This window comes from Sminthopsis crassicaudata, chromosome 3 (assembly GCF_048593235.1).
Source record: "Sminthopsis crassicaudata isolate SCR6 chromosome 3, ASM4859323v1, whole genome shotgun sequence".
Classification (NCBI taxonomy): domain Eukaryota; kingdom Metazoa; phylum Chordata; class Mammalia; order Dasyuromorphia; family Dasyuridae; genus Sminthopsis; species Sminthopsis crassicaudata.
The window spans coordinates 521,716,045-521,739,589 of NC_133619.1; the positions used below are offsets into that span (position 1 = coordinate 521,716,045).

Consider the following 23,545-nt stretch of genomic DNA (forward strand, 5'->3'; position numbering starts at 1 on the left):
GTAACAATGAAAAAAAAATGCTGATTTTAACTCAGGAAACCTGTGATGAAATCCCAGCCTGATCATGAGCAAATGATTGTATTTCTTCAGGCAAAAGTTTCTCATCCATTAAATAAGGGTCTAAGACACTTAACACTTCCTAGCTGTGTGACTTTTGTCTCAGCAAAAAAAGTGGGGTTAATAAGATGACCTTTGAAGTCATTTCTTGACTCTAAACCTAGGATATTAAAGATTTATCTTATTTTATCTTCACAACACTCATGCAAGGTTGATATATTCCCTGTGCTTTTAGAAGCAGACACACAAAGAAGGGGATAATAAAACCAAGTGGTACCAACTCTGCACTTAGCTACACTGGTTCTGTGTTAGAACCTGACAGCTATACAAATGGATAATATACAGGAAAAGAAATCCAAACAATTGGCAAAAGTCCTTTTTTATTGTTTGCTAGCCATTTTAACCTGTTTGTTTTCTGTTTTCTTTTTTTCCTTTAAAAAAAAAAACAATAGCTTATTTTCAAAGATAGTTTTCAACATTCACCCCTGAAAAATTTCACATTCCAAATTTTTCTTCCTTCTTTCCCCTTATCCCCTCCCCTAGACAGCAAGCAATCCAATATGTGTTAAATGTGTGCAATTCTAGACATCCTTTAAGTATAAAGTATGGTAAATGTGGATATTTATATGTATGTATATATAATATGAAGCTGTTTTTTTTTTACTAATAAATAAATATTAAATAAATTACTAAATAAAGTAAGGATATGACAAAAACAGCAGAGATCAACAAGATGTAATCTCTGACTTCACAACTATAATGGAAAAAAAAACTCTAGTCTCTTGCTTGTCCCAATCATAGGCTTCTTTATTTCTCACGATCACACTGTTCCACCAAAAGTCAGTATTATGAAAGCTGATGAGAAGCAGGCTGGGAAACAGCCATGTTGCCAACAGGGAGTTGGGAGGAAGGGCCAAGAAGTGTAGGCTTGTTCAAACTCTGGAACCACAAACTACAAGGCTCACAGAAGCCTATTTGGACCATCTGGCCCAGAACACTGATTCCCCTCCCACCAGTCCTCCTGTTCTTAGGCCTTTCTGTGCTATTGCAGGATCTCCTCCAGGCCCTATGCCACTCAGGCCTTATGTGGTAACTTCTATTGGAGTCCTAGTTCCCAAATTTATAGGATTGGAGCTAGAAATATGAATAAAGAACCCCCTCCCAGAGAATGGCGAGTCTGGAAAGATCTTGTAATCAGAAAGGGAACAAGATTTGGGGACTGTTACGCTGTGGCCCATAAAACAAGGCTGAGGTATAAGGGCAGCTGGTTCTGAGAGTATATATTTATTTTTTTATTGTTTATTTACTCCTTTATTATTTTATTTAATTATTGTTGCTTGGGGGAGGATTTGTTTTTAGAGAAGGAGAACTCCATAATCAGGAGGCAGAGTTCAGCTCAAATCAGCTTCCCTACGCCCAAATGAAATGTAACACCCAACCGGCCGTGATGTTCCCACTTCCTTCTCAGAGCCTGTAATTACAAGTCATGTCAGAGCCCTGTGGACCTCAAGGTAAATAAAAGCCTTGTAGGTGTCCAGTTTGGGGACTCTCGCTCTGCAGAGAAGATCCAGTATCTGGGGCTCAACAAGACATAGGCCAGCAATCTCATACTGTTCTGTTCACAGAACTCTTTCCCAATCATACTGTTTTCTTTTGCTCACTTGGACTCTCTACTCCTAGCCCTAGCTAAAGGCAAATGATTTCCCAATCAGAAATGCATACGTACATACACACACAATCTCTCACAGAAGCTTTGCAAAGCCATATCCTCATGTTATCTAATGTCTGGCCACTGTTGATACAGCTAAATTGAGAAATATTTGTGGGACAGAACATTTTAACTGAACGTTCTTGATGTGGATGACTTCAGAATATTTTTAAAAATTATTTATTTATATTTCAAAAAACAATAAGAAAAAAAAAACAGAAAAGGAATACAAAACAAAAGAGAAAACTGTCATGTGCCCAGATCAAGAAGGATTCAAAATGTATAACAACAAATTACCAAATAAAGAAAGTGTATATATTAGAAGAAATTATATTCATGAATGTCCACTTTTTTCTTTACTTCCTTGTAAGTTGATCTTTGGTTCTCTGCTACATATCTTATTAACTTTATTCTTTTTTTCCCCTTTTGTCCCCTCCACCACTAAGCAAGCTACAGTTAAGAAAAGATATATTTATATAAACATATGTACATATATACATATATACACACTCCATACATATGTCTTTCCTATCCCTGCTGTCTCTTTAAATTTTGCTCCACAACTTGCCTTATTACTTAACCTTTCCCCACCCAAGGATCCCTTCCTTGTTTTCTTTCTTTTTTTTTTTTAGTAAACAAACTAGAGATATAAGATAACTAGAGACTTATTCATCCTACATCAGATTTTCTACATTTTCCCCATATTTAGTTAATTTTTTCCTAAATTACACATTAGAGATGCCTCCTAAAAGGGGCCTTTTACAATTTACCCTGGGTAACCAATGAAGCAAATGTCCGTAGGCAGATAGCTCTTCTGGGGACAGGGATGAGATGAGACAGAAAGACATTGTAGGAAGAGTGGACACTGGACAGACAGCAGCAGCTCAGACCAGAAGAATGAGGGACCAATTAAGAGGTTTTTAGTGGAAAGGGTCCCTCATGGACTGGAAAGGGAGGACTGCCCATTGCTCCCTCTTCTCTCTACCCCCAAATGTCAGGCTTTAAAAACAACATTAAGATTTTTGGGGATACCCAGCATATAGCATTTACCCTTTTTAATTTCCTCCAAAGCTGCCTCTACCTGAGTCAGACAATATATATGTTGAGTTTTAAGCACTCTAAGGAGGATCTTAGTAAGTTGGAGAGCATCAAAATGGGCAGTGACCATGATGTGAAAGACTTTACGTGTCCTGCCATAAGATTTGGCTGAATTTTCAAAAAGATAAATCTTAGATAAGAAGTCTTCACCTTTTTACTGAGTTATGGATCCCTCTGGCAATCAGTTTGGAAAAGTCTATAACCTCCCTTCTCAGAATGTTTCTAAATGCATAAAACACTTTGGAAAACAATTATTTTGAAATAGTTATCTATCAGTCTCCAAGTTAAAAACCTCTGAATCTTGCAGGGGACATGATAATTGCTTTCAAGGACCATCATGTCAAACAGAAATCAGACATTTTCTGACTGACCCCTCTCCAAGAAAAGAATCAAAAAAAATGGATGAAAAATTGCAAAAAGGCAAATTCAGGAGTCGCAATAGAAGGAAATCTCAGCAATTAAGAGATAGAGGAACTGGCTGCCCTTGTGAGGTGGTGGGTTCCATCTCTCTGGCAGCCAGATGGCCATCTGCTAGGTATGGAATGAAGGGCATCTTTGCTCAGGTACATGTTAAGCTAGATGGTCTCTAGTCACAATCATCTCTGAGTTTCTGAGACGTGCAAGGGAGTCAGGATGACTGGAACAACCAGACAGAGAGCCTAGGTGATATTCCAGAATCCCAGCCTGGAAGCTTCTCCAACCCAGATTGCATCAGTTTCCTCCTTTATCCACTTGGTTTCCATTCCTTACTTAGTTTTCCCTTTTATTTACCCAAAAGAACAGTAGGAAATTTTTCTATGACACCATCAGTTTTTTCTCCACTCCTCTTTCCTTATCAAACATTAAAACTGGAAAAAGGCATTAATGAACACTTAAAGGGGGTGAACAAAGCACTGCTGGAACTGCAATCAGGAAGAACTGAATTCAATCCAGATTCATACATTTCTTAAATGTGGAACCCTAGGCAAGTCACTTAACCTCTGTGTTTCAGTTTACAAATGAGAATAATATATCATCTACCTCTCATGGTTATTGTGAGGATCAAATGAGATTAACATTTATAAAGTTTTCTGGAAACCACAAAATACTATATAAATACTAGCTGAAAATCCTACCATTAATTCTATACTACTACCACATGTCCAGGGCTACAGATTGAGCATCATATATGGTACTAGCCCACTGGAAGCTCTGAGTATTCATTGTATGTAACACATGCAACTTTGTCATCACAAAACACATGGTTATGTGCCATAAAGAGCAGAATTTCTGGCATTAAAAAAGTTCTTTTTAAAAGACACACTAAAAACATTGCTCTTTGCATCTTGTGCCTTGCATCCTCAGAAATTTGCATTGCCTACCTCAAGTTCTTCGTGAATTTTCTAGTGTCTGGAGAAATAGGTGTCTGAAACTATCAAATAACCAAGCCAAGGATTTAACACTGGGGTGAAAATTCCATCCTTAATCCTGGACATTCAGAGAAACACACAAAGACAACGAATGAGTTTCCTATCACATAGCAGAAAAACAAAGGTCCCCGTCTTCACTTAAGAAGCTTGAGCCAGGCTGGGAGGAGAACTGGATGGCAGAGGGAAAAATGTTTTTTCTGAAAATTTAGGATTAAAATCAAGACCACAGGCTTTTCCTATCCCAAAAGAGGAGTTATTCAAATGGTGGAAGCTGTAGGGCACAATCTAACAACTAACCAACATGAACTCATATGGACAGCTTGGCAGATATCTACATTAGATGTATTCATGATATCTCTTTCTCAACAGAATCTTCTTTTTCCAATTACATATAAAGATAGTTTTCAATATTCATTTTTCTCCAAATTGTAATTTTTGATTAATAGTCTTTTATTTTCAAAATACATCCAAAGATAGTTTTCAACATTCACCCTTACAAAACCCAACATTTGAGTTTCAATTTTTCCCCTCTCTCCCTTTCTTACCATCCCAAGGCAGCAAGCAATTTTCTATAAGGACTCATGAACTTTTAAAAAATCAGTCCACTCCTTAAAAATTCAGGCTGCAGAAAGCAGTAACTTAAGTAAAAGTAGAAAAATACATCAACTATCTCCTTTCTGCTCTCTCATCCACATTTCCAGTTCTCATTCTGTACTCCTACAAGTCTGGAGGTTCCCCAATCTTCTGATGTCACTCTGAGGCTATGGTACGATGCAGAGAAAGGCTAGCTGGGCAGGCTACACATGTTTCTACCCAATTTTGTAAAGCTGACACAGTAAAATATGTTCTCATGCTCTCTTTTTATCTCAAGGAAGCCACACTGATGAAGAGGGCTTTGAAGCTAACCCAGTTCTAGCATGGAACAATCATGTTTGGGGGCTTCCCCGATCTCACCCCCTCCCTTTGCACCTTATACCATCACTGTCCCTCTGATTTCTGCCTCCATCAGGTGTCCTACCACAGAAACCAGGTTTGTACTATTTAGCAGATGCAACTAAGTAGAGCCAAAGGTCAAAATGAGCATCATCTTTCTGGGAAGACCTATTATTCATCTCTTCCCATTTTGCAAATGTTGCAAAATTCATTAAATTTTGCAGTGTTAAATAAATTTAACAATTCATTAAATTTTAATTTAATGAAAATTAAACATGATATATATAACTTTTATCTGATTGCGTGCTGTCTTGGGAAGGAGTAGAGGGGTAAGAGAAAGTGGGAGAAAAAATTTGGAACTCAAAATCTTGCAGAAATGAATGTTGAAATCTATCTTTATAGGTAATTGGAAAAATAAAATATTAAGTAAATTAGAAAAAGAAAATTAAATATGATATTTTGGTGGGGTTTTTTGGTTAATTTTGAGTAAGAGCCTAAAAGCAAGTCAAAGTCCTAACTGTACTCAGAAGGTTCAACTAACTAGAATTATGACTTAGTTCTAACATGTTCTTTAGTATGTAATTATTCAACAACACCAAACAAGATGCAGGTCCTACACCTGTTCAGAATATAGAAAACTGTTCAATTTATGTCCAATCAATTTTTTTTTGAAGATATACATTGTCTATTTCTCTATATGTGTGTGTTTATCTGTGTCTTGCCATGCATCGCATAGTGCTGGTGACAGAAGGACAGGAGATACATAGACACCCAGCCCAATTCAACACCCTGTTCCTTCCATTGGGAAACGATAGCTATTCCTTAAGTGGCACTTTTTACATTTATTCTATCCTATTACAACACATTTTTCACATGGTGATAATGAATTAGGAAGACTATTTGTCATTAATTCATTTAACAAACATTTATTAAGTACTCATATAAGCCACTAATATTAAGTGCTTAGGGAAGGACAAACCTACTAAATGAAACAGTTTCTACCCTCGAGAAAGATAAAACACATAAACAATATAGTTGTTCTATATAAATGCATTATCTAAATTATACTTATCAGAAGAGATAATATATATATATATATATAACAGGCTTTAAAACTTTAAAGTGCTATGTAAATATTAATTATTTACTGTTACTAGTTATTTTTCACTATTACAATATTATTTACTATTTACTACTAAAGCACATTATTATCTCTTTGAGCTTTAAGCTTCACAAAGTACTGTTCTTATGTAAAACAGAATTGTAAATATTTTTCACATGAGGAAACTGAGTTAGAAAGATATGGTCATAGAATCCTAATCTTAAACTGAAAAAGACATCAAGGGCCATCTAATCCAACACTCCTCATCTGATGATTTAAAAGCTAATTTTCTAATTTATCTCCCTTTCACACAACAAACATTACAGTTAGGATTTGAACTGACTTAGGAACTACTTATGATAAAGGCCTCATTTCTAAACTAATTAGAGAATTGACTAAATTTAAAAGAATTCAAGCCATTCTCCAATTGACAAATAATCAAAGGATATAAACATTTTCAGATGAAGAAATTAAAACCATTTCTAGTCATGTGAAAAGGAGCTCTAAATCACTATTGATCAGAGAAATGTGAATTAAGACAACTCTAAGGTACCACTACACACCTCTCATATTGGCTAAGATAATAGGAAAAGATAACGATGAATGCTGGAGGGGATGTAGGAAAACTGGGACACTGATACATTGTTGGTGGAATTGTGAACTGATCCAGCCATTCTGGAGAGCAATTGGGAACTATGCTCAAAACTGTGAATACCCTTTGATCCAGCAATGTTTCTACTGGGCTTATATCTCAAAGAGATCTTAAAGGAGGGAAAGGAACCCACATGTGCAGAAATGTTTGTGGTAGCCCTTTTCATAGTGGCCAGAAACTAGAAACTGAGTGGATGCCCATCAGATAAAGAATGGCTGAATAAATTGTGGTATACGAATGTTATGGAATATTATTGTTCTGTAAGAAATGACCAGCAGGATGATTTCAGAGAGACCTGGAGAGACTTATATGAAGTGATGCTGAGTGAAATGAGCAGGACCAGGAGATCATTATATATTTCAACAACAATACTACATGATGATCAATTCTAATGGATGTGGCCCTCTTCAACAATGAGGTGATTCAAACCAGTTCTAATTGTTCAGTAATGAAGCTAGCTAAATATCAAAAGTTCAAGGTCCTGGTTTAAGGTCAGTACTCAATGCCCTCCATAATATAATTCATGCTTCCATATTAGATGAGGTCCCTTCTAACACTCAGATCCTAAAAGACTGCACTGTTCCCTCACTGGAGGAAAAAAAAATTGGTCTCACTGCAGCCCACCAAAAACAGAAAGCTTTCCTCATTTCCCAATATGTTCCTCTTCTGATCTAAAGGAGATACTGCCCAGTCCAGATCTCTTAGCAGGAATACCTCCCTAATCTTGGGAGATTCTCCATAGAATAAACACATTCTAAAATCTGTTTTAAATTATAGCAATATGACAAATAACCTTGTAAACTCAATCAGCCATCACTGCTTTTCTAACTTATTGTCACATATGCATAGTGTATACAGCAGCACTCAGAATTCAGGACCAAAGACTAATTTTTAGTCAAAGCAGATAAAAAGGAGGTAGGAGAGCCTGTGAGCATGAGACTAGAAGCCACAAATTCTAGTCACAGCTCTAGCTGGTTGACCTTGGGAAAGCCAGTCCCCTATAGTACCTATTATATCCGGTACTTTGCTAAACTCTATTCAGCTGCAACATGGCAGAGAGTTTCAACTCAACACCTCTCAAGTTCCTCCTAGTTCTGAAAGTTTGTGCCCAACAAATACACAATTTATAGCAAATGCCTGAGTGAGAAAGGTGTGGAACTGTTCGGCCAAGTAACACTGAGGCGCTAAAATGTCTCCTCCATCAAACCAGAGGAAGGTCTTTACAAGGCCCTTCTGAACATGACTAGTGTGGGAAAAACATTCAATAAACTCAAATTCTCAAGTACCATGGGGCAAGGGCCATCCTCACGGCTCATCCAGTTTCCCAAGCCTAAAGGGAGGTAGACAGGGAATTATTTCACAAAGGCATTATTTCACAAAGATATTCACTCTCCTGAAATTTCCTCTGGTTTAAAAAAAAAAAAAAAAAAAAAAAAAAAAAAAAAAACCAAATAAACAAAAAATATGCTATTTATCTAGACTCTAGTATCACTAGAAAGCTCAAATATCCAGATTTGGAAGGGGGTCATATTTAGCATTATATTTTTTAATAGAATGAATTTCATGACAAACAGATTATATCAGATTTACTCTTTCAAGGTCATGTCCTAGAGTCTACCCAGTGGCAAATTGGGAGCAGAGAGAAAATGCTGTTGTTGCTGGATGTTAGGATGCCCCAAAAATCTAGCCCTGGCTCTGTTCCTCACTGGCTAGTTATTGTGTTACTTTAAACATGTTCCTTCTTCCATAAAGTGAGAGGGCTATAATCGAATGATCTCTAAAGTTCTTTTTATTTTCTGATCGTGTGATTGCTATGGCTTTTATAGAAGATTCCCGAATATAACCCTCTAAAAGAACCGGTACGAATGAAAAGGAGACAACCCAGAGTCAACCTCATTCTCTATAAAAACATGAGCCTCCAGTGGGGAGATGCAGGGCATGGGATGAAGAAGGAAGGGCTACAGCCCCATGCCCTTTCCTAAGTCGGGCAACCCAATAAGGATTTAAGTTTAGTTTATCACACTTTCCCATGGTACAAGCTAGTAAACAAGTAGGAGTTGAAGAGTCTCACATTTGTCAGTCATGGAATCCTGGGGTGGACAGACCATTAATCTGACCCAGTAGGGCATGTGTTATATTTGGAGGATGGCCAGTTCAAGGTCGAAAGGGAGCACCTACTTGCTCCTTTAGACTGGAAGCTCTTGGTGGATAGAGATACTGTCTCTCTACCTTATTGACTGCCAAAAGCTCAGGATAGCATCTCCATGCACTCTTTTTCCTTTGTCCTCAAAGTGGTTACTCAAAAAATAGCTGTTGGTGATACACCTCCCTTAGAATACCAATTACCCCAAGACACAAGAGAAGGGAAAGCCTGTTCTCAGAATCGAGGGTATCACTTGGGATTGGCTGGACACCAGGAAGAGAAATGGAATCCCCAGGAATACAGAAAGGCTAGCTCATGAGTCTAAGACCTCTCTTCAAAAGGAAAATTAGTCCCCCGCCCCACTACCACCATACCCCCTTTTAATGTAGGCACTGACTAGAGATTAGACAGAGTCATTTGACAAGCTGTGAATGCTTAGCTGGTATTACCACAAATTACCCTTCTAGCAATAGAGTTCGCTGCTCCCCGACTAGTCAATATTAATAAACATTACCGAATGCTTTTACAACACAATTTATTTTTTAATACAGCGCTTTATGTATGCCATAAAGTAAATATACCAATAAAAGCCGCGGATTTCAAACAACAGATTAAAAAAGAAAAATAACCAAGAAAAGGAAGATGCCCTGTGGAAGACTTATTAACCCCTTCCATGCTTTTAAAGATAGGATAGCCAGTATCGCTGTAGCTTGCAATAGTCATTTTTTCTGGGGTGCTGATTTACAGAGGAGGGAGGTAGTTAAAGGGAAGATTATTCTATTAGGTGGTAGACTACAGGTGCAGAATTTACATATTATTTATTAGAGCTGCTTTTGATTAACTGGTTTTCTTTTGTTGTTGGAGAGAGAGGTATATAGAGAAATGGTGTCAAAAACAAATACAATATTAATAACACTAAAAACAAAAATAAAAGGAAAGGATTACAAATGACAAAGGAATCATGTATTCTGGAGAGTGAACCGAAGATGTCATGATGAATGTGGTAGAAAAGGCTACAAGCCAAGAGAGCCGGTTCCATTAAGCAGCCTTATGATCTCGGGCACATTTATCCCTCCCGGGCCCTCAGGTTTTTTACTTTGTACAAAAGAAAGGCCAGACTCTGCTCAAAACACTTATAAGAATAATTCCAGCAGGGCTGTGGAAACATTTTCCCCACAGCAACATCTATGACATAGTGAGCCCAGGTATTATTGCCATTTTACAGGTGAGGAAACTGATTCTCGGGAAGGCAAAAGACCTGCCCACAGTTTCCCAGCTGCAAGAGTCTAAAGCTGCTTTGCAAAACCAAAGGGATGCCAGCCAACAGGAACATTATGAGTTGGGTGGGGTGGCAAGGAATTAATTTGCAAGCCTCAGGCTCTTTCACTCCTATTAACTTACCTCTACCCAGAGAAAGAAAGGAACGTGCATCCCTTGGGAGGGGAGCAAGTAAAACTCTGGCTGAGCCGTGGAGTGGCTGTCCTCCCACTAACTCTTAGGCTAACAGCTAGAAGCAGAGAACAGGACCTTCAGATAAAGCAGTGTGAGAACACCTAGTCTGATCCGACCACAGGCCCAGTTCATCTGCCCACGGGCAACCGCTCAGGAGAGATCTTCACGGGAGGGGGAGGAAAGGGGGGGGGGGGAGAGGACTGACACCCCGAGGCCGTTATGCAACCAGCCCATTGTTTTAAAATGATCAAATTCTCCTAAGTCATTTATGTGAAATATCTCTATCAACAAATTTCACCAAGAACAAAAGTTTTTCATTTGTGTGCCGGGCTATAGGATGATCTTATCACAAGCAATCTTATACAGTCTCTTTCAACAAGGTCTTAGAGCGCTTATCTTCAAGGCTCCTGCTAGCCAAATATGATTGAAATGTTCTATTTATGCTCACTGGATTAAGGAGATGTTGCAAAACTGCACAAAACCCTGGCAGATGTAAGCAAGGTATTACAGCCTGGGCAGTTAAGATCTGAGGGGAAGAGATCAATACACACTTTTGTAGTTTGGTGCAGGGTTTTTATTTTTTTTTTTTTAAGAAACCTGAAAGTTCTGCTTTTATTTTTTAAAAAAGGAAGGAAAAACAATCAGTAAAGTACATTAAGATGTATGGCTTCTCATTGCTATTGTCCCTCTCTGATTAGGGACTCTGTCACTTGTATTCAATTATATCAACTGGATGATTAAAAAAAAAAAAATCCAAATATTTTCTCCAAGTCCTAGAAGGCTCTAGATGAATAGGTATCAAACTATGGGGAGATGCCAAATGAGGAACAGATTCTGCCCTCCCCATCAAAAGGACATGGATGGTTTTCTTAGAGATATATGGTATAATATCATTTCCCAAAAAAGCTAGTTACATTAAAAATCTCTTTCCTCTTTTCTGATTTCACCAAAGGTGTATGTTGGGAAGAAGAATCTCATTTTTTACTAGACTCAAACTCAGGTCTATAATCTAGCAAAGAACTCAATCTAACCTTCCATGCCTAATTCCTATTCCCTACTGCTGCTCCTGACCAGGAAAGCACTTCTTATGTTCTAGAGAAAACCTTGTGTCTTTCCATTATCCCATCTAGACCCCCCACAATTTAGCTCTGCCCAAAAACATACAGATGCTCCTTTCAACTAAAGTCAGACTTCTTGTTTTTTCAACATAACTCTATATCCCACTCTACTCATAACATAGTTAAAAAAAAAAAAAAAACTTTCTAAAGTAAGATGTTTAGGGTGCAATAATTAATTTACTTGTCTGCTTAAATAGAGGATTTAACAAAAAAAAAAAAAATCTAAAAATATGTGTTCCAATGAGGTGATTCAGGACAATTCCAATGGACTTGTGAAGGAGAGAGCCATCTCCATCAAGAAAGAAGACATGGGGAATGAATGTGGATCCCGACATAGTATTTGCACCTTTTTTGTTGCTCTTTCCTTGCTTTTTTTCTCTCTTTTTTTCCCCTTTTTGATCTAATTATTTTTGTGCATCATAATAAATGTGGAAAGATGTATAGAAGAATTGCATGTTTAACATATATTGAATTTTTTGCTGTCTGGGGAGGAGGGTGAGGGGAAGGGGGTTAACTTGGAACACAGGATTTTGCAAGGGTAAAAATTGAAAATTATCTTTGCAGGTAGTTTGAAAATAAAAAGCTATTATTAAAAAAAAGTATTGGTTTCAATTTCTGTTGTTGAAATCATTCAAGTCAACAAATGTTTTATCTTTCATTTACATAACGTTATACTAGGTACTGAACATATAATAGTAACTGAAATTAAAAAAAAAAAGTAACTTTTATTCTAGAGAATGATTTCAGGATGTTATGAGGTTTGGGGACCACCATTCTGATATACAGTCTTGGGCTAGAGAAGATCTAAAAGAACCTTCTTGAAATTTCAAGAAGAGAATTTGTAGGAAGATCATTAAGTGCCCACTTAATTATTCCCTCCTATCCAACTAAATTTCAAATACCATCTTATTCTCTCACCCTTAACTCTCTTACAAGAGTGGGCTTACTTTAAACAGAATTTTTAAAATCATTTCAAAATCCTGATTAATGGAGATTTTACAAGTATAGTGATCATGATAGTATCTCTCACTTAGATCAAACTTCCCTCTTTAAAGAGATTTCATTAAATCCTTACAATAATCCGATCAGGAAGTTATAGCAGGGATTGTCCCCATTCTGCAGACAGACAAATAATGCCCTGAAATGGTTAAAGGACTTTTCTAAAGTTGCACAAGTAATTAAATTACAAACCAAATATCATAGCTCCTAAACCAAGGCTCTTTCCCCCGGCCCACTCTGAGGAGACTTTAGCTCTAATAGAGAGGAGGCCATATGTCTATGACCCAGCACTTGGAATTCTGAGTTAAAAAAGAGATTTCTGTTGAATTCACTTTATGTCACTGACACTGACTGAGTTGGGGTGCTGGAGACCTTCTTTAAGAAGGGAGGGGCTTCAGTCTCAGAATCCTGATTTAATATGGTTGCTATCTGAGTTCCCATTGTGAACTCTTAGGAACCTCTCTGGATCTCTATGAGTAGGGATGGGGAAGGGAAAGTAGGAAGAAAAGGAGGGGAGGGAGGTGTCAAGTGATGACAGAAAAAGGCTTTTCAGTCCTACCGTCCATCTGTGCTATGTCGGAATGTTTATTTTGTAGCCGACTCCCCAGCCTGGAGGGGCCCCTGTGTTTTCAGTGGGCAGAAGCTTAGGAGGAAAAGACCAATCTCCACCCAAATGGCCCCCTGCTTCCTTTGCAAGATGATAATGTTGATAAGAAATAAAATAGTTCATACCACACCTTAGTCTACAAAAGTAATTCCTAGACATTAGGCACAGCAACTCTGTAAAGTATATATAGAAATTGAATGTCAGGGATAAAACTACCTACCTATGGTCATAAAAACTGTGCCCAAGATGAGATTTGAATCTGGGTCTCTCTTGGCTCCAAATCCAGCCCTCTCTCCACTCTGCCCCACAGCTTTCACCATCTATCCTCCTTAATTAGCCCATTTTCTATGTTGGCTAACACCCAAGAAGTTGTGCTTTATAGGAAACTTTGAAACCTCTGGTTGAAAAGGACCATAAGGGGTCACCTTATCCATTCCTTGAGTCTTCCAAACTATGTCAATTAAACAAGAATCATTCCTGCTTTTAAAGGCCAAAATGGAGGAGAACCCTCTGTTTCACTTGATAATCCAATATAATTAATCTACAGGAGGTGTTCTCAGCCTCAGGTCATAAACATATGTTTATACCTTCCATGAACAAAGCACTGTACTAATGACAAAAATCAAACAGCCCCAGTCCTCAAGCAACTTAAATTCTACTAGAAGATGATTCAGAATATTTTTTGGCAGACAATAAAATGATATATTTAGAAAATCCCAATAAAGTTGAAACAAATCATTTTAACAAAGTAGCAAGATATAAGATAAATCCACATAAATCAGCAGCATTCCTATATGTGAACTTGATTTTTTAAATATTTTATACCTATATCTCAATATAATGGTTTTTCCACCATAATTTCATGTATTTTATGGCATGCATGTACAAAAGTGAGGGGGTGTACTGGCTTGCCCACAGGGGTCCATCTCACATATAAGCATGTGTGCATGTACATACATACTCCCTATATGTATGCATACATATGAGTATTTTATTTATATAATAATTATATTTATATGTAGGGATACATCTATATGTGCATGTATACATATGGATATGAGCATTTATATGTAACCATAAGTATATATATATATATATACATATATAGATATAGATATATGTATAAATGTTTAATTGAAATCTCTCAGATTCTAGAGGGATATAGGGAGAGACAATCATATATAGTTGGATGCACACACACACATATATAATTTTAATCAAAATCTCTCAGATTCTAGAGGGATACAGACAGAGACATATATAGATGAATGCACATATACACAAACATATATATATATATATAATTTTAATCGAAATCTCTCAGATATAAATTCTAGAGGGATATAAGGAGACATATGTGCACACACACATACATATTTACTCAAAATCCCTCGGACACAGATTCTAGAGGGACACAAAGAGAGGGGGAAATCCAAATATTAGGTAGAGAAAGGGGGAGGAAAAAACTGAAATGATAGGCAGAGAAGGTGTGTCTCCTTCTGATGTCATTTCACAAACCTTTTGCAACATAACTAACATCCTTAGCCATCAGACTCCCCTGTGCCCAGGGATGCAAATCACAGAAGAAATAGCTGTACTGAGTGCCTTGATTTCTCCAAAGATGTCTCTGTGTGTGTGTGTGTGTGTGTGTGTGTGTGTGTGTGTGTGTGTGTGTGCCTCCTCCAAAACTTAAGAACAAGGAACAAGCCTCAAGGAGGAAGAGAACAGCAGGTCTTTCGTGATCCTTCTAGGTTCTAGGCCAAAAGAAAAAGGTCCTCCGCTGTTCCTAGGAACTTGTGAGAGAAGAATTCCCTAAGCAGATTCTAGGGAAGCAGTGCCATCAGAGCTGCCCAAACTTTTTTTTTCTTTTTTTTTTCTTTTAAGGGCACAGTCTTGTTCCTTTCTGCACAGGCCCCTGGTAAAGAACAAACAAACAAAAGCTGGGGCTGAGCGAGGCCCCTCTCAAGCTGCGGGTAATTAAAAAGGCCTATAAATGCCCCGCAAAAAGCACTTCAAAGAGACAGTAATTCCAGCAATGGCCAGTCAAGACGGTGTGGTGTAAAAATTATGAGTTTTCCCGACGGGGTGCAGTGTGTGAAAAGGACAGGGGCTGGTGGCAAAGGGAGGGTGAGCCCCACAGAGGGGCTTTAGCAGTCTGTGTCCATGCCCAATGCGTGTGAGTGCGTGAGGGCTGGAACGAGCCAGGGCTACGGCTTTCTGGGCACACTCACATTCATCAACGTGGACACCGAAGGAGCGTGTGGGCATGAGGATAAAAGGAAAAATTAAATAAAGGCAACAAATACGCATTCCCTCCCCCTGCTGGGCTTGACTGTTCAAGGGGAGAGCCGGACAACTCTCAGTCTCCAATGCCCCCAACTTCTCGCCTGGCACTCGGGAAGGGATGCAAAGCAATGGGAATGCTCGGCTCAATGCAAGAGTAGGTAGTTGCATTAGCTTACTGCACAATACATTGTGATATACACACTGGAGCCAGAACATCCCGCATGTCGGGTTATGTTACTGTGCATGTCAAATAAAATACTGCTAAACTTCCTTTTGGCTTAATTTACTATATCCGCTATGGGTATACTGTGCTTGTTTCATGTTTTTAAACACGGTGACATTATATGCTGAACATGAATATTTCGATCATTAATTGGCACTCTAACTCACATTCAACATATAATACAAAATGCGTACAATTCATGGTGGGGCAAACAAATGGAAAAGGAAAGAATCTGAAGTCTATACAAAAGCAGTTCCCACAGAGGCGTGCTAGAATGTTCAATTCACATTGTATATAATAGCACATTAAATGCACAATTCATTACAGTCATATCTCCATAATACCATGCAAGACAACACTCAGTATAAATAGTGATGGTCCATTTAAAAGAAACTGAGGCCTGCAAATAAAATGCTTTTTCCCCTGTGACATCAAAGTGCCACTGATTTTTAGGGACCCTAGAGCTGAGGTAACTAGGTAAGATGATCCAGTATTTATTCTAGCAGGGCATAAAGCAAGCAGCCTCTGCCCATGTGGTGAGCAGTCAATCAGTGAGGCTGGCCCTGGGTGCAGGATCTTATTTGTACCACTCCATTCTGAGAAGCCCAGACTCCACTGCTTCCTGACCCTGCACTGGTCAATCATTCATTTGGCCCATAATGAAAACCCTAGCCCAGGTTGAGGGGCAGCAATGGCAAGTCTATGCTCCCCAAACCGTAAGAGAAACAAACATGTTGGCCAGCAGCTTAATTTCTCCATAAACAGAAACCTGCTCTGCTCAGTTTACAGCCCCACTTCACTAACTCCTCCCTGACACTGCTGGCTTTAAGCCCACACATAAAAATGTCCTTTACTATTTTTATTTAATGAGCTTTCATTTTCCTCCCCCTCTTCTTAAATGAGAAAGGAAAGCCCACCTCTTAATGTGTGTGTGTTGGGGGGGGGGGAAGAGTAGCCCAAAGGAATATTTTTAAAACGAATCATAACTTCATGAGACACTCACTTGCACCAGCCCACTTTCCCAATTTGTTTCCATCCGTGAACCCTTAAGCCTACACACACACACACACATACACACACACATAAGATGTATGGATTTTGGACATTTGATTACTTTTAAGTATATATTTTTCCTCAAATAGACTGAATACGATGGTTAGGAAATTTGACAGAAAACTATTGTGAGCCATTTATTGTCTTAATACGCACCTTTGTCCAACAGGCAGTTTTGACAACAGCGATAAATTCCAAATTTATGTCAACAGAGCATATGTTGAACACCTCATTTCTGAGCTAAAGCAGCATGCTGCCCTATAAATCACCGTTCTGTTTGAAATGAAAGTAGATTACAGGCCTGTGTTATTGAGCAGTTAGAACCGTAGTCATATAAATCAGAACTTTTAACTCTAGGCGATCCGTTGTGCAATTAACTAAAGGGTACTTTGTCATTTCAAGGCTTGCGCACAGACTTGGCAGGGCACAGAGCTACTGGGGAAAAGGGGGGGATGTTGAGAGAAGGAAAAAGTTATTTGGCAACTAGAAGGGACTGTGCTACAGAATCTCCCCCTCCCCACTCTCAGCACACATGCACACGACACACATTCACATACACCCTCTCAATACCTGTTGAACCAGCACATTGGCTGAAAGCAGAGACTCTAATGAGTATTTGCCATAGAAACTAAATGCCTTTCTTGTTCATTCAACAAGTTTTTACTGGGTATTTACTATTTATTTGTCACTGTGCTGGGCAATGTAGAGGTACAAGAGAACTATAAGCTATAGTCTCTGACCTCCAAGAGGTCAAGAGATCTCCAAGATTAATAGGGCAAAAGGGAAGCTGGCAGAAGTCAAATGAGGGAAATGCACAAAAAATAAACTCAGGCAGCATAGGATGCCATGCTTAGATGCATGGAATGCTCAGTGAGGGCACAGACTAGGAAGATCAATACAAAGAACAATGAGGGATGATCAGATACAATCTTGGGGAAGAGATGAAAACAGTTATGGCTTTATTTTTGTCTTTTCATCCCCAATTGCTGCCACAATGTTTGGCACAGAGTGGACCCTCAACGATTGCCAAAATGAACTGATTTACAATCAAAGCCAGAGGCAAGAATGAATATGACACATTTAGAGATTAACAAGAAGATCTGTCCACAGCAGTCAAAGGCCCATGGAGTTAAGGTACCTCTGATGGCATGAATAAATTAGTTGAGAGGTTTAGTTGGACTTCAATCAAAAGTATTAAACCCTTACTGTGTGCAGAGCTCTGTGCTAGAGGTTAAGAGATACAGAATTTGGATGAGTGTGGAAAGACAGTAATATGCTTATTCTCTATTGGGGCATGAGGATCCTTCCAACAGCAAAAGTCAGACCACCATAATAAACTGCAAACACAGCCTTCTTACTCAAAATACCAGTAAGACTGCTCTGATGTTACTGCTTCCCAAAGCATACAGGAATAAGCCTTCTCCAGCTCTTGGCTAGCAGAGATTATGGATCCTCTGTGGGTCTCTGCAGGCTGTACTAGCAGGACCTCCAGAAGTGACTGCATCTCCCAACTTGTGTCCATCTAACTGAACAAGCCATCTCCTCCTCATCAGGACGCAGCCTGAGGCAAGGAGGCACCACCAGCAGAGTTGTGCAGCTTGACTCCTGAAGCCTGGGACAATGCCTCAAAATAGACAGAAACCAAGAGGCTCAGCTTCCCTTTCTTCCTCACCAGAATCAAGCCCTAAGGTAATCTCCAAGTCCAAAGACAAAAATAAGACCACAATTAACCAATCAATCATAACTGGGTGCTACGCAGGCACCAGGAGGTGAGCTCCAGCAGGGAGCTCTCCAGGAGCTTAGAAGCTGGATTTAGTTTGGAGAGAGCAATGTGTGATCCGAGGCTAAGTCCTTCAGTACTAACCATAAATATACTCAAAAAAGAGCGGGATCAATAGGGGTCAGGGTCAAAATAATCAGAGAAAGCAGCCCCTTATCCTGCATGGGAAATGGGCTGGGTCTTTTAGGACAATTCAAGACAACTAATATTTATTAAGCACTCTGCTAGGAGGAGTGCATAAAAATTGAAAAATTACACAGGTCTGCCCCCAAGGAGCTTAAAACCTGACCAAGGGTTTTATGCCACAAATATGGATATGCATGTTATTGAGCATAATAAAGGCAAAAGAGAGCTTCAAAGCATGAGAAGAAAATCTGAGGAAGAAGAAACCAATATTCAACTTGGGGAGGAAAGATCAGGGATGGTTTCAAAGAAGTGGAATGGAAGATGGATCTGTATTTTCATTAGCTGAAATTTAGTATTTCATTTATTTGTGAATTTAAGTAATAATATGGAAAGGGCAACAGATTTCACCAGATTGCCAATAGAGTCCAGGATACAAAAAAAGGCTATGAATATGTCGTTTAGAAGAACTACTCTGTCTACCATTATAAATCTTTACCTTATTTTTCTCTTGTCCCCAACATGTGGCTCCTTAGAAGAGCTAATCAAAGAAAGCTGGCCAATTGGTTCTGTTCATCATCTACCCAGAGATATTTCATCAAAAAGAAAATGGATTCCTCTCAGGAGGTAGGACTTTCTTACTAATAACTCTTCACTGATGTGTTTCCTAATAACTATTATTTTGCTTCCAAGTTTGATGCCAGTAAGCTAATAGGAACACTAGAGAGTGCCCCCTGCAAGAGACTATACCCACATTCTACATCCTACCATGTGACTGAGCAAATTGTTGGTCTCTGTGAAAAGGGAATCTCTTATAGATATCAGTCTAATATCTGAAAAGTGGGAGAACAGATGAAGTATCTAAGTTTCATTTTAAAAATCATTAAGGAGCTATTATAGTAAAATGATGCTTCCAATTTCCAAATAAAGCAGAAACAATCACATTGAACAAATGGCCAGAGATGGCTAATGAAGGTGTTATCAAGGAGAGGGAGGGAAGGAAATACAATAAAAATTATTACTTAGGGGAAAAAAAAGATTAAAACAAAAGAACCATACTCAGCCCTTTCCCAGTTCAGGATCTCATCCTATTTCCATTGGAATAAAAGTCTATCTGCAAAATCGGCTTTTTTTTTTCTTTTAAAAAAGCTAATAATTAGGAAGCATCCAAATCTATTTGCCACTAGATAAAGAAATGGCAAAGTGTTCTGGTGTCTTTGCCAAGGAAATCTCAAGGACAGTATTGGAATGTTATGATAGTCCCCTGAGTCGAGAATGACCAAATAACCAAAAAACACCATGGGGTCTCTGCCTCGGATGGACTGCCTTGGATGGACCACCTCTGGAACTATTTGTTCGGTCCTAGGCAGCACAATATAAGAATGAAAATGATAAACTGGGGAGCATTAAGAGGAAGGCCATCAGAATGGTGAAGGGTCTCAAGTTTACATCATAATAGGATTAATTGAAGGAAATGGTAGTGTATGGTCTGAAAAAAAACTTGGGGAGGAGAAGGGAAGAGGTTAGAAAGGAGGGAAGAAGACATGATACATGTCTTCAAGTATGTTAAATATGGAACAGAGATAAGGCAGCATTAGGACCAGTGGATAAAAGTTACAGAGAGGGAAATTTAGGTTTAGGTTTAAAAAAAAAACAAAAAACAAAAAAAAAAAAAAAACCCAAAACATTCCCAAACGTCTGTATTATCCAAAAGTGAAACTACAAAATTGGGCTGCTTTAATAGATAATAAATCCCTCTTTCTTAGAGATCTTTAGGTAAAGGCTAGATAGTGAGTTTGGTTCTTATAGTCTAATTGTCCCGACTTTCATGTTTGCAATCAAGATTCCATTTCATAGGAGAGAATGAGGATTTAGCATCAGTTTTTCCATTTTACAAAAATCAAATATGAAAACTAAGGAAGCTAAGTGACTTTGCCTAGAATCCCACAGAGTAGTAGTAGAATAATTCACTTAAATCCAATTAATAAAGGCCCTCCTACCCAAATTACCTTGTACTTAATTACTTCCTCTCTCTTTGTATGTATTCTCATTAGTCAATATGAACTTATGTATGTACTTTAAAATCAGCCCCTTGAAAGCAGGGATTGGCTCATTTGTTTGTTTGTCTTTATTACTAAGCATAGTACCTAGCATAGAGAAGGTACTTAGTAATTATTTTTTAAATGATCGACAAACACAAATATATGTGACAAATTACACATGTCCAATCATGTGTTAGTCTCTGCAGAAGATACAAAAGAGACAGAACATATAGTCCCATTTATCCAAATGTTTATAGTCTATCCACATTTACAAACAGAAAGGATCCAAGAGTTAGATAACAATATGTCTTTTGGTTTGCTTTCCAGGGGAATTTCTGTTTTTGGTCTGGTTCTGTGGTTTCATCAGTGTAAAGAGCTCCCAAGATCTACCAATTAAAGTCAACACCCACTCTGCAGAGCTTAAATCTCATATCCAGGATGTGCTAGAACCCTCCCTTGTATGGCCACCTCACTGACCTTTCCCAAAGAGCTTATCCTTGTTGTCCTGGCCCAAAAAGGAGAGATGTGGCTGGCGTAAAAGGAATAAACTGAACAGAGTGGGCAGAGATGCACCCTTCCCTTCCAGGAGACACAATCTAATTTGTATACTAATTGTCACGCTGGAAGCCTCTAGGACTCTCTCTGTAAGTGAGCTAGAAGGACTTGGAGGAGTTGCCAACCTAGAAATCCTCAGGTCTAGTCGCATAAATGTTTAATTGCCATGTAAACATCCAAATTATGTCACTTCTGCATTCCTAGCAAGTAACTGGCTGGGGGTAGGCAGAAAAGATGGAATATGTACAATGTCAGAATCCCTATCCCAGTCCCTATTCCCCTTTCCATCCCATTCTAAAAAAGAAAAGTAACATTAGCAGAGATGAACTTGAAGTAGAAAAAACAGGTAGATTTCTTAAGTGGCCAGGTGCTACAGCTTTAATCAGAATGATACATTTGATAGTTTCAGGAGTAGGGGAAGTAACTGGAAATGAGAGAATGAGCTACTTCCAACCTCAGTGCAATCCCAGGCTTCTGGCCCACATGTTCATTATTACATCCTTTCTGCTAGCATGTGGATACCATGGCTCTCTCTATATCTATAAAGAATTTTCTACTCAAGAATCTTCTGACAGGCTAGGGCTCATGGTTAGGAAGATAAGAATGAAGAAAGGGGGACAGAAAGCCAACAAGAGAGTATTTGAGTATATAAAAAGATGCCACAAAGGTCAAGGCTCATCTGGAACTAGAAGAGACCTCAGAACCATGTTACATAAGCCCTTCATTTTATATATGAGAAAACTTAAACCTAGGCAAATTAAGTGACTTGTGCAAGGTGAATGGGTAATAGTGCCAGAGGTGAGATTTTAATCTAAATCCTTTAATATCAGAGCTGATGTTTTCTGACAATACCTTAAATTTGAGGTCAATATCTACTATATGATACCATTCTACATTATTACAAGATGGCTTTTTCACAACTACTTGGGTCATCCTCCAAATATCACCTTCCTTTTGAGCAAAACAACCTTATCAGAGGTTGAATCAGTCTTAGGGTTTCTCTATCTTGTCATGATATCCACTAATCAATGTTACTTCTAAACCACTTCCACACACCTGCCAAATTGATATTCTTAAAGCATAGTTCTGATCATGTCAGTCCTGTACTCAGGAAATTTCAGTGGTTACCCTTCCTCTCCAGGAAAAAAAAATACGGCCTTTTCTGTTGGGTACTTAAGCTCTTCACAAAATGGCCCCAGGTTGCATTTTCTGTCTGATTATATATTATCCCCACTCAGCCTAAATCTTGGCCAAACTGGTGGACACTCTGCTGTCCACCACATGACATTTCATCTTCTATCTTTGTGAGTTTGTATATGTGTTGCTCCATGTTTGAAATTCAACTTCAATTTTTGAAATCCCAACTCCGTTGATGATTCAGCTCAAGTGAGATCTCTTTCAAGAGGCTTTCCTTGAAATCCTCATTTGTGAATATGTCATATATGCCAGTAGAATGTAAGCTCTTTGAAAGCAAAGAATGGTGTTGATTTTTGTCTTTGTATTCATACCACAGTACTTGATTATAGCAAGCATTTAATAAATGTTTGTTCACTAATAGATTGATTAAAGCAATTATGACCTGCATAAAGGATGAAGGGAAAAATGACAATCTTTTTTTCCCTCTTAGGTTCAGCTTTCCCTATCCATAAAATGAGGAAGTAGGGCTAAATGAATTCTAAAATTTCTTCTAATTCTAACTCTTACAATCCTACAGAGCCACAAAGATAATTAATGTCACAATTATCAACTCAAATTCCCTTCTGTCCAAATCTAGGGCTTCTTTCCAAGAAGCCACAAAGAAATGAAATCTAAAGCTTCCCCTGAGTTGTCCACTCCCCATCTTCCCTTCAGTCATGTCAGTGTACTGTATCCAGCTTCCTCTCCCAGTCTCCAAAATTCATAAACTACCATCACCTCCAGTCCTGTGAGAAGAATTGGGGGTAGCAGAGAAGACAGGAAACAAGAGAAGCAAAGAAAAGGGGAAGTATTCTTAATTAGCAGGTTTAGAAAAAGATCAGAGACCTTGGTCTTTCTAGAACAAAAGGATGGGTCAAAATGATCTCTGAAGGTTACTTCTAATTCAATTCATTTTAATCTAGATCCTCTAACATCAGAGCTGATTTTCTATGACAATTTCTTATATTTGAAGTCATTATCTGTGTCCCTCTTGTGGAAAGAAGACTATCTATACAATATACCACCATT

General features: G+C 38.4%; 1 protein-coding gene across 1 annotated transcript in view; it reads right to left on the minus strand.

Moving 5' to 3' along the window:
- The window catches only part of ZBTB16 (zinc finger and BTB domain containing 16), a 244,531-nt gene that overhangs the window by 130,169 nt on the left and 90,817 nt on the right, over positions 1-23,545 (minus strand). The gene's annotated exons all lie outside the window — the stretch shown is intronic.